Here is an 11617-nt window from a genome sequence, read left to right as displayed (position 1 = left end):
ACTCACGCACTCACCTATCATTACCAAACATACCTTCTCTCTTTTACTGCCTCTCCTCGCTGTGTGTTGCTTCTCTTTGACCACTTTAATCTCAAACCAGCACTCATTACACACACTTGTTGCCCGAAAGTTGCGTCAGCACAGCATTCCACACTTTTCCCCATGTCATTAAGGATGACTGACTCCAAGCTGCATTTTTTGCCCTTTTTTCCTCCCATCGTCAACTCTTGTCCTTATATAACCCTGTGGTCTGGCAGCCCGCTTGTCCTCCTTATTTCTCTCAGTCTGACTCCCTCTTTCTAACCTCGCCGTCATCCCGAACCACCTCACACGCAACCAGGCAAAAGGTTGAGTTGTAAACACAGTTTTAAGGCCAAGCAAACAGACCTTAAGATTTTCCTTCGTCTTCCTAAGTCCCAAATCCAAAATAGTGGAGATGTTGAGTAAAATGCAAATAAAAACAGGATGCGATGATTTGCAAATCTTACAAACCCGTTTTTGTTCAGAACAGAAGACAGTAAATATATTGAATGTTTGAACTAAGAAGCTGTACTAATTTTAGTAAAAACAAGGTCATTTTGAATTTGACGTCAGCGACACGTCTCTCTCTAAAAAGATGGGACAGAGGCAACAAAAGGCTGTAAAAGTAAGTGGTACGAATAAAAAACAGCTGATTGACTGGCAACAGGTCAGTAAGAGGGTCAGTTCTCCGTGCCATCCACAAATACTGGTTAAAGCTCTATCAAACAAATAGAAAGCCAGACGGGAACACCATTCATGAATTATGTCTTCTTTGGACCAAAACTCATTTTCAATGGGCTGAAGAAAAGTGGAGAACTGTTCTGAGGTCAGACAGATCAAAATTTAAAATTCTTTTTGGAAACTACGGACTCAGTACTAAAGAGGAGAGGGACCATCCAGCCTGTTATCAGCCCACAGTTCAAAAGCCGGCCTCTCTGATGGTATAGGGGTGCATTAGTTCCTCTGACAAGGGCAGCTTACACGTCTGGAAAGGCACCATCAGTGCAGAACAGTATGTACAGGTTTCAGAACAACATGTGCTTTCTTCCAAACTACGTCATTTTCATGGAAGGCCTTGCATATTTTAGCGAGATGATGCCAAACTGCTTACTGGATCCATTCCTGCAGCATGGCTTCATAGTTGAAGAGTCCAGGTGCTGAACTGGCCTGCCTGCAGTCCAGACTAATTGAAAACATTTAACGTGACAAAGAAGACCCAGAACTGTTGAATAGTTAGAATCCTACATCAGACCAGAATGAGACAACATTTCTCTCTAAAACCTCCAGCAGCTGCTCTCCTATGTTTCTAGATGTTTGTTAAAAGAAGATGGGATGTTTCACAGTGGTAAACATGACCCTGTCCCAACTTTTTTGAGAAGTGTTGCTGCTATCAAATTGAAAATGACCTTATTTTTTACACAAAATGGTCCAATTTCTTAGTATTAAACATTTGATACATTTACTGTGTTCCATTGTGAGTAAGATATGAATTTATGAAATTTGCAAATCATTGCATTTTTTTTTTTTTTTTTACATTTTAAACAACATTGCAACTTAGTCAGAATTAGCATTGAGCAACGATTATATTTTGCAATTTTGCAACAGAAACTGGATACAAATAACTGAAGTCATTTGTTTGTTTTGTTGAACATGAGGTGTATGTGAGGCCTGTGGTGAGAAGGATTCCCCAGTTGGCTCAGAATCTCAGCAGGCCTCAGGTAATCCAGCTTAATGCTGTTAGTGTTATGGCCACCTGTGTATTACACACTGCAGCATTGCAGCAAGACAAGAGGGGGTGTCTAGACGGGCAAATCACTGGAAAACAAAGAGCGCCTGCAAGCAGTGCACTGCACTGTCTGGAGCCTTTAATACAAACAACAAAACTGCTCCCAGATTCAGGTCTTGGTAATAATCAGGCATCCAACTGGTTGATTTTCATTCACCACAAAGAAAGGTTTAATGTCATTTCTCTCTTAAGAAAAGCTGGAGTGTGTTTGTTAACAAGGAGGTCTGATTTGTGCACAAAGCAACACCGGAAAGCAGCCTCACAGTATTTCTGATTACTCAGGCAGGTGTTGTGTAACTGACTGCTGCCATCTACTGTTGGCTCCCAGTAAAAATCAGCAACTAGTTTGTCCTCTGACAGGAAGGTGAGAGGCGATCAATGTTTTTGTTCCATGAGTGAAAGCCAGCAGCAGCGCACCGGGCCTCATGTTTCACTTAGCCTCTGCTTTCAGGACTGAAACGAAATGAGAACGAGGGAAAAGATGTGTGAACACATCTTGGTTTCCTCACTGAACGCTGAGCGTGGCAGCTCTTCGTGGCCGTGAATGAGTGTGTTTTTGTTTGTTCAGAGTGCTGACTAAAGCAGCTGCTGGTGCTGACATCTGTCTCTGTCTTTCTAACTGCAACTCTTTCCCTCCCTTTCACCACATCAGCCCCATCAGCACTATCTGCTCAGGTCCAAACCCCATCAGGGTGTCAACACACACACACACACACACACACACTGTGTCCGTTACTACAGTCAGCATCACACAGCAGCACATATCTCATATCCCAGCATCTTCACCTCCAGAAACCACATCCTGACCCAGAGCAGAAGTATTTCAGGTTATCATGGCGTAAAGGTTGGATCATAGGGGTTTTAGTCACGCTGAAAGGTGAACCTACGTTCTTGTCAAGAATGAACTTGCATTTTGCGCCATCATTCATTCTATTAGATCTGATTCAGCCTGTGCAAAAGTTTTAAACCAACCCCAAGTAAAACTAACCCTCGGTCTTTTAGCTGCTTTTTCACCTCTTGTCTGTCCAGTCTTTGTACCTGATCATAACAGCAAATTGAGCAGTTTGTAGAGTTAAAGGATGATGAAAACATTCAAGAAGAAGAGAAAGGGAATAGTGTCAGGCATTAAAAAAAACCATCTACAGCAGACAAACAGAATCAGGAAATTGTTTCTTTAAGAAATAAGGGAAAAGGAACTGAAAACCTGAGAGGTGTGTCATTCAGCCTTCAATTGTTCTCTTACTGTAGGTCAAGATTTTAATGGATCTGTTAGAACCACCTTATTGGCACTAAAACAGTATTTTAAGTCTATTAAACTGTGTTATCTTTGGCATTTTACACAGATGAAGCAAAAGAAATGGGAACAAATTATGTCTTTGCGACGGGCTGCCAGTAACAAAGTGCCTCAAGGTGCAGTTTTAAAATAGGCAATCTGCTTAGTTGTTCCTCCCTCACTGGTTCCTCTGTTGAGGTTAGAAGCATTTTTAAGCCTTAATGATTCATAAACCAGATATTAGTGGATAATCAATCAAACAAACAAGAACATTTCTCTGAAAATGATCAGAATTAGTAAAATCTCTGCCTGTATAAAATGTTACCTAATAAAACCTTCAAAAAATGACAAGGTTATAAGGTGAAGTGCAACTTTTTTGCTTAATTTTGGGTCCAGGCACTGGACAGAAAATGAGTGAAGAAGCAGCCAAAGTCCACAGAAAACATGTAAAAGACCCACAGCCTGAAGAACTGTTCATCAGGACCATTTTCAAGGTTTACAACAAGCTGCGGCTCTTTAAAAACGAAACCTAAAATAAATGAGGGATGACTAAGGACAATTACACAAGACTGGATTTCCCACAGCATGATGCTGCCACCACCGTGATGAGAGGTGTTGAGTTTGTCCCACACAGGATGTTTTCTTTGATCCACAGAAAGGTTCCGTTTTAGTTTCATTTCACAGGAATCCTTTTTTTCCACATTTAAAGGAACCATCTGTATACCTGTAGACCAACTCTGAAATTAGTTTCCTTTGTTTTTCTTTTACAAACTGCTTGTTTAACCACTCTTGTAATGGGACCCTATGGACAGACTTCCTGGGCTTTTCTGGCCTCATTTGTGAATTTTGTCTGCAAGCTTACTGTGATTTATTTCTTCCATTTTTAAATGATACATTCAAATGAATATTTAGTTATTTTGTTATGGTTATACAAACCAGCTGTTCTTTGAAACTTTGGCATGTTTGAAGAGCTGGTCCTGATTGTGCTTCTTACCTGGTGAATCTATATATTTAGTGATGTTGCCGACGTCTCAGATGTAAACACACGGAGATCATGAGACACTTGGAACTAAACACACCTGGACTTTATTCAAACTGCCAGCATTTAAGCCTAATTAGCAACATTTGAATATTTGCAAAGGTTTCACAACTTTTTCTGTTTAATTTCAATCAATTAATCAATTTAGACTATCTTTATAAGTTCAAAAAACCCCAAAACATGTCGATTACAGATATTGACGGCTGCAGGATGTAAAGTTTGCGAAGTTCAAGATTTTCATAAGATGCTGAAGTTTTGGATATTCTGAGGAGAATACATCAATCTAATATAGATTATAGATTGTTCAATTTAACCAGATCAGTTAAAACCCATCCCCAAAGTTTAAATACTTTTTGTATCCTTGAATAAATGTAGAGAAAAGCTTTTTATCACTGGTACTTTTAATTTCCTTCTACCTTTGCAATTAAGTCAAACATACAGTTCTGTACAGATGCAGTTTGCACTGAAAGAGGAAATCCTGTAATTTCTGATTATTAAATTAGAACAATACATGAGAAAAAGGAGAACTCTGCTGTAAACACCATAATTAGATGGTGTTTGCAGTCACAGACATAATGACTTGGACTGATCTGTCGCTGAGATGAAGACTGATGTCTGCTGACTGTTTGTAGCTGCAGCTCTGCTAACATTTCTGCTCTCTCTGCCTGTGACCTCAGAGCCACATGCAAGCTATTCCTGCTTCTTCTGGCTGAAAGTGACTTCATGTCTGGTTTGTTTGAAAAAGAAAACAGGATGAAGGTTGAAACTGTGGGAAATTTACTGCATTCATTAAGGATTGATCAGCCGTTATTTTTGGTTTGGTTCTGCAGCAGATTCTGGACCTTTTCTCCATATTTTCCGCTAAAATGCTTCACTTGTTCTCCAAAAAGTCAAAACAATGCTGAAATGACTCTCCCCATCCATCCTCTGCTCTCCTCCACCCCGTCCTCCTGGAGTCAGGTGGGCCTGCAGACATGACTAATGTGGCTAAGACTGACTCATACGCCGAGACTTCAGCCGTGGAGCCAGCGATGACACAAGCGAATGAGCAAATACACACACACACAAACATTATATATGCTGAACCAACACACAGACATGCAGACTTGGTGGTGCCAACCGTCTGAAGCTCCGTCATCCCAGTAGCCATTATCAGCACCGTATATTATGTAATCATTACTGAGAAACTGGAAATTAATCCATCAGTGGTGAGATCAGACACTAATACACACATTTCCCCCAAATGAATGTTTATCTGTTTCCTTTGGAACATAATTATGGCCACATATAAGAAGTTCAGGAACAGTCTGATTAATAACCACGTTCAGAAACACCCTGAAGTCAGAACACGTTGAGTTCTACATGGGAAAATCCGACAGCATTCTTTTTAAAGTTATTCAGAACAAATGACTCATCTGCTGTGTAATTTATGTAAATGCTCAAACATGTACACACACACCCCTCGTTGCATCTTTTGAACATTTATTATTCATGCAGGAGTAATGTGAGGTGTCTCGGTTTTAATGCTGCTTAATGGCTTTTTAAGCTCCCACTGCCAGTTATAAATAAATGATTTCAGTCGTGGTGCAGCCAAAGCTTCACTTAGCCTGCAGCACAGAGCTGATCTATAGGTATGAGAAGTCTGTGGCTTCGTTTTTCACAACAGACCGTCTCATTTTTCTGCTTCAAAAAATACTTTGCAGGGTTTGGAGATGAGAAGAGCCTGAGGTCTAATCTATAGTGTCTACAGAACAACTTATATTTGAGATAAGCGTGTCCATACAGAAGTTACTTAAGCATTTCAATTGTGCAGGTGTGTTTAATTCAGATCACAGTTAACAGCATTTTTCTTACTGATGTGATGATCATGCTTCTAAAAACAGGCACACAAAAGAGAAGCAACAGCAATACAACTATACCTTTGTGAAAGTTATATAAGTAAATGTGAAAGTAAAAATGTACAGATCCTCTGAGCTGGAAACTCCAGAGCCATCAATGCTTCCGTTTCTCTTTATGTAAGACACCAAGAATTCCCAGAGGCTGACAGGTCTGGACTGCAGGCAAACTAGTTTAGCACTTGGACATTTAAAAAAAAATATATATATTATTCACTATTATTTCAGAGGCACAGTAACAAATGCTCTGGAGTTCTCTAATGGAAATAGGTCAGTCCTTCCCTGGAAAATGTAAGTTTCTTTAACGTCTGTACATGCCATTCAGTATGATATCATGTTGTAATAAATCCCCATATGTTCACAGGCTTCTGAGCTGTGTTCTGATGCTTTCCCTCCTTTGTTGCCTGCAGCATGCAGAGTCCAGCATTTTAAAACAGGATTTAAAAAGTTGATTTCACTTTATTTTAGTTCAAGATAAATGAGCTTAGAAAATGGCTTCTTTATAAAATTAGTAAACCATGTTTTTTTTTACTTTGCATAGATGATTTTTAACTTGTGTGTGGGGAAATAATGACAAATTGTGTTTTTAAGAAGAGGGAATGTAGGAATGTGTTTAAGGGAGTAATTTTTCCAAGATGTTTAAACAAATGATATCTGTAAATTGTTTCACAGAGAGGTGAACCTTTAGTTAATTTCACTTCTGAAAGATTTGACTTCACTGAGATGCTTTAATTGTATTACTTTTTAGCATAAGACAACTTGAACTTTTAACATACTGTATGGGTTGCTTATTCCTACAGTGAAGAAGCAGACGTCTAAAAAAAGACGCAGTTTCTGAGTTACAACATTTTACGTGCTGCTGTTTGTGCCAGTAAAATAATTTTAAAATCATCGCATTCTACTGTTGTTTTATAATTTTCTTGCAATGTGTCCTGACTGAACAGTCTCACAATAACATCACCTTTGTGAGGCTGATCAGGCCTAAGTTTTGTTGGTGTTGTTGTTTTTGGTTAAAATTCTAACAAAGTGAAAGTGTTAAAGTGTCCCGCAGTTCAAGTGGTTCCTTGTTTTATATACAGTTACAAAACAATTAGTGCAACATGTTTTAAAACTGTAAATCTACAAGCCTAAAACTGAAAATCTCTAATTATCTATGCTCGTGATTGTTGGATTGCTTTACACTGATCAACTTTTGAATACTTTTTCGAGCTGTAACGCTTACATTTGGCACGATCCAGAGGAAACTGGCTCAGATCTCTCTTATTCACCACGCTGGCTGGGATAAAGTGGAAAGGGAACAGATCGGCCCCTGAATAGCTCAGTATCGATGAGGGGATGGATTACAGGAAGTGACCTTGGCGAACTCAAACGAGCACCTGAGCGGAGAGCAGCTCATTTTCCCAGAGAGCGTGTCTGGCACCAGCTGCAGTCTGAAGTCTCCCTGCTGGATATGTGTGAGTGAGATGTAAACATGCTGCATCGAGGTGATCTGAAGTCATCAATCTCTGCAGTCGCCCTGAAACACCAATGACTCAGAGTTTGGTTACAGGATAGTGTAATAATATTTGAATAATTTAGGAATTCCAAATTTATTCCAGTTATTTAAAAGCTGATTAAAAGTCCTCAAGCCTTTCTGACCCTAATACTCTCTTGAATTTTTCCTGTTCTGAAACCAAATGTTTACACATATTTTATAAAAAGACACAAAAAGACCCTCTCAGTCTGACATTAAATCAAATTAAACCTTTCCTGTTTTAGATCAGTTAGGATTCCCCAAATTATTTATATTTGCTGAACGCCTGAATGATAAATTCCTTCCTTTAAAGTCACAGATTTGCATACACTAAGCTGGCTATGCCTTTAAACAGTTTGGGAAAAGACAGAATTCAATGGAGGAGGATGACTCGCTGTGGCGACCCCTGAAAAGGGAACAGCTGAAAGAAAAAGAAGAAGAAGAAGAAGGGAAAGCCCAAATGATGATCCCATGGCTTTGGAAGCTTCAAACATACTGCTGTTTTCGAGTGACTTCCTTGGAAAATTAAACAAAATCAGCCAAGATATCAGGAAGAGAACTCTCGATCTTCACAACTCCGGTTCCTCCTTAGGTTCAACTTCCAGATGCCTGAAGGTGCCATGTTTATCTGTTCAAACAATTACACACAAGTATGAACACCATGAGAATGCCCTGCTGTCTTACCGCTCAGGAAGGAGACAGGTTCTGTGTTCATGCTGCAAAATGACTCTATCAACCTCAAAATAAAAGCAAAAGACCTTGTAAGAGAGTATCATTATCCACAGTGAAAAGCAGGAAGCTTCCAAGCCCGAGAACACAATCCCAACTGTGAAGTACGGAGGTGGCAGCATCATGCTTTGCCGCAGGAGGGACTGGTGCTCTACACAAAAAAGGTGGCATCACGAGAAAAGAACATCATCTGGAAATATCGAAACATCTCAAGACATCAATCAGGAAGTTAAAGCTTCCAAATGGACAGTGACCCTCAACATGCTGCCAAATTAGCTACAAAGTGGCTAAATAAAAAACTGTCTAAAACGTTCTCTCAATATTCATGTATTTATTAAGTAGAAATACTGTTGGAAATCCTAACTGCCCTAAAAAAGGAAAGGTTTAGTCTGATTTTGTGTCAGACGATGAGAAAAAATGGTTCTGTTGTTTTATACAGTGTATTTGGTTTCAACTCTATGATGTTTCTTTTTTTCATTTTTTTAATGTAGTCACAAGCAAACAAATAAATAAAAACCTGATTTGCTTAGGGTCCAAAAAAATCTATAATATGGCAAATTATGTCAAAGAAAAATTGTCAAAACATAAAGTAAATTATTTAAAATACTCAATAAGTAATAAAAGCACGTTATTAAGTATTAAACTTATATCACGTTGTCTTTACACTCTACTGTGTGCATTAACTAAATAATTAATAAAATTAAAACAGATAGACCCAGCCAATTAGTAATCACTTCCTAATTGTGTTATCTTAAAAGGAATATTTAAAAACTCACTTGGTGTTTAAAAAAACTTTAAAGAGGTTTAATGTTATTTGCTTTTTGACAAGTGAAAGAAAACTTTTGTGTGGAATATGAAAACAACTTCCGGCACAGATCACAGATCTGCAGCAGTCATGTCAACTATCATCCAGCACCGCCCTCTTGTGGTCATTTGTGTAATACCACCTGTTTGGACTGAATAACCAGCTTCCTGTCAATCATCCCAGTAATCCCGCCTCCTTCTGCGGTGATTGGTCGCCTGCCGGCTGCTGGGTGTTAACGAGCCAATCAGGAAGCTCTGCCTCCTGTTAACAGGGCTTCTGTTCTGAACGCCTTGTGTTCTGTATAATAATCCCGTTATTTATAGATGGGTGAGGATTTATGGTGGAGCCTGGAGGGAAGAGGAGGAGAAGAGGAAGGGTTAACCAGACAGAGGCAGGGAAAAGTTTCAAGGTTTATGAAGGTCATAGCTCACTCTAATGATCTCTCAGAGACAAAGAGGCTTATTGATCAAGTCGTCTCCAGCTTTATTATCTGATTGATGCTGTTTTTCTAAAAAGGAAAAGAAGGGAAACGATAACAGGAAATGGAAGAGAGGAACTACCGACAATAAATCATTCAAAGGGTTGATCAAGCCTGTGATATAAGGAATTATGTGATGAAGAAAATGGCTATTCAATTATGATACAACAAAATCACATGCTGCATTTTATAACATCCCGCTACAACTAATGGTTGCTTTCCATTCTTTTCTTTTGATTAATCTTTGCTCGTGTAAAATTAATGTCACAATCATCATAAAATGGTATGAGAATTTCCTCCCTGACACTTGATTGATTTAATTCTCTCCTCATCACAAAATATGAAATCAAACACAACAGGGGTTATCCTGGTGGTGTTTGAAACAATTTACTCCAGTAGTTTTCCAGATATAATAAATGCAATTCTGAAATGTGGGTCTGCACTCAGTGTAAACAAAGGGCTTTGCTAAATCTGCATGACTGACCTACAATAGGCTGGCCATAGCTTCATGTAGGGAAACAAATATGGTGGTTAAGTTTAACATTTCACCTATTTTCAGACACTTCAGCACTTTCTGTAAGTAAACAAATGCAACTGGTAGTTTTGTTTGTTTGTTTTTTGTCAGGGCTTTGAGTACCTTTCATTTTAGTGAAGGCTTAAAATAAATTATCAAATTATCAAAAAAAAAAAAAAGAATCTACTTAAACGAATCATCTGATTTGTATCAACAATACTTCAGCTGACACGATCAGACTGGTGATGTCGCTCTAAATCTGAAAGAGCTGTTGAACAAAACCGGTTTTGCCGTTTAAATCATGTTTACTTTATGTTTCCTCTGGTGCAGTGAGCACCACAGACATTTAGTCTCCTCTGAGAGGAGTCAGTCTGGCATTCAGGCACATTATGGAAGTAACTGACTGTTATTCTGTAACAACTCCTGTTTCCCAACAGCAGGGTTTTTTTTTAATTTCCTGGAGAAACGTTACCTGGTTTGCGGTCAGTTTATGAAGGAGCAGCTTTAAAACCTGTGTTTACTAAAATTATAGAACTTTTTAAAGGAGAGTTTCTTACAAAAATCCTTTGTACAAAAGTACAGGTTTATTCACTGTGAGGCTAATTGTGATAAAAACCTGGGGTGTCCTGCAGCTACTTGCAGCTAGTCCAGTATTAGGACCACCTTACACAAAAATCTTACATCCAGAAACAAAACAGACCCATGATAACTCATCTTTGTCCTTTTATCACCTTTAAAATCCAAGATTAATCTGCTAATTAGAAAAAAACCCCATCAAAACTGGTTAAAGTTATCAGATGTACCGCCTAGATATGAGCATATATTTGAGAAATAAGCATCTCTTTTTGATTGCTTTTAATTTAATTTCTTCATTTCATGCGTGAGATCCTAGATTTCTATTTGGAATCACTAGAAAACCATAATCTCAAAGCTACTATAGCTTTCTCTCCTGGAATAACACCTGCCTTACATTGTAGGGAACAACTCTGAATTTTATGTATTTCTGCATAAACTTGACCTAAAATAGTCGTTTTTTTCTTGCCAGTAAATTATTACACAATCAGCAAGAGACAAAAGTATATTACCCTTTGATTTAGCATTGCTGTGACCCACTTGTGTTGACGTTTCCTGTTCAAATTCCTCTTTGTAATTAAGAATTTATTATCCTATCAATAATGAGAAGCTAAAATTCAATAAAACACCAAGACACTTACCAAAAAAACGTGTCTTACAGATGGGATAAGGTTCTCATGGAATGCAGCCTGTTTTTCAACACCCTGCTGGCTTGTCCGTGATCTAGATCTTCAGCGAGCTGCAGACAGCAGAAATGTTGTTCCCTTTCAGTCGATTCACTCGGTACAACATATGTACTATGGGATATCACGCTCCCGCGTGTCCTGGCTGAAGACACCTTTAGGCAAATGACGTGATGACGTGATGACGACAAGTGACAGGCCCCGCCTGCACTATGTAACCGTCCGTCATCACAGTCATTCCTCAGTTCTTACGCTCTTCACCTCGCTAAGAACACCTCTCCGAGTCAGGCTAGCTAGCTGCTGCTAGT

Source organism: Kryptolebias marmoratus, linkage group LG11 (genome assembly GCF_001649575.2).
Source record: "Kryptolebias marmoratus isolate JLee-2015 linkage group LG11, ASM164957v2, whole genome shotgun sequence".
In the NCBI taxonomy this organism is placed as follows: domain Eukaryota; kingdom Metazoa; phylum Chordata; class Actinopteri; order Cyprinodontiformes; family Rivulidae; genus Kryptolebias; species Kryptolebias marmoratus.
This window is presented reverse-complemented; position numbering follows the sequence as displayed.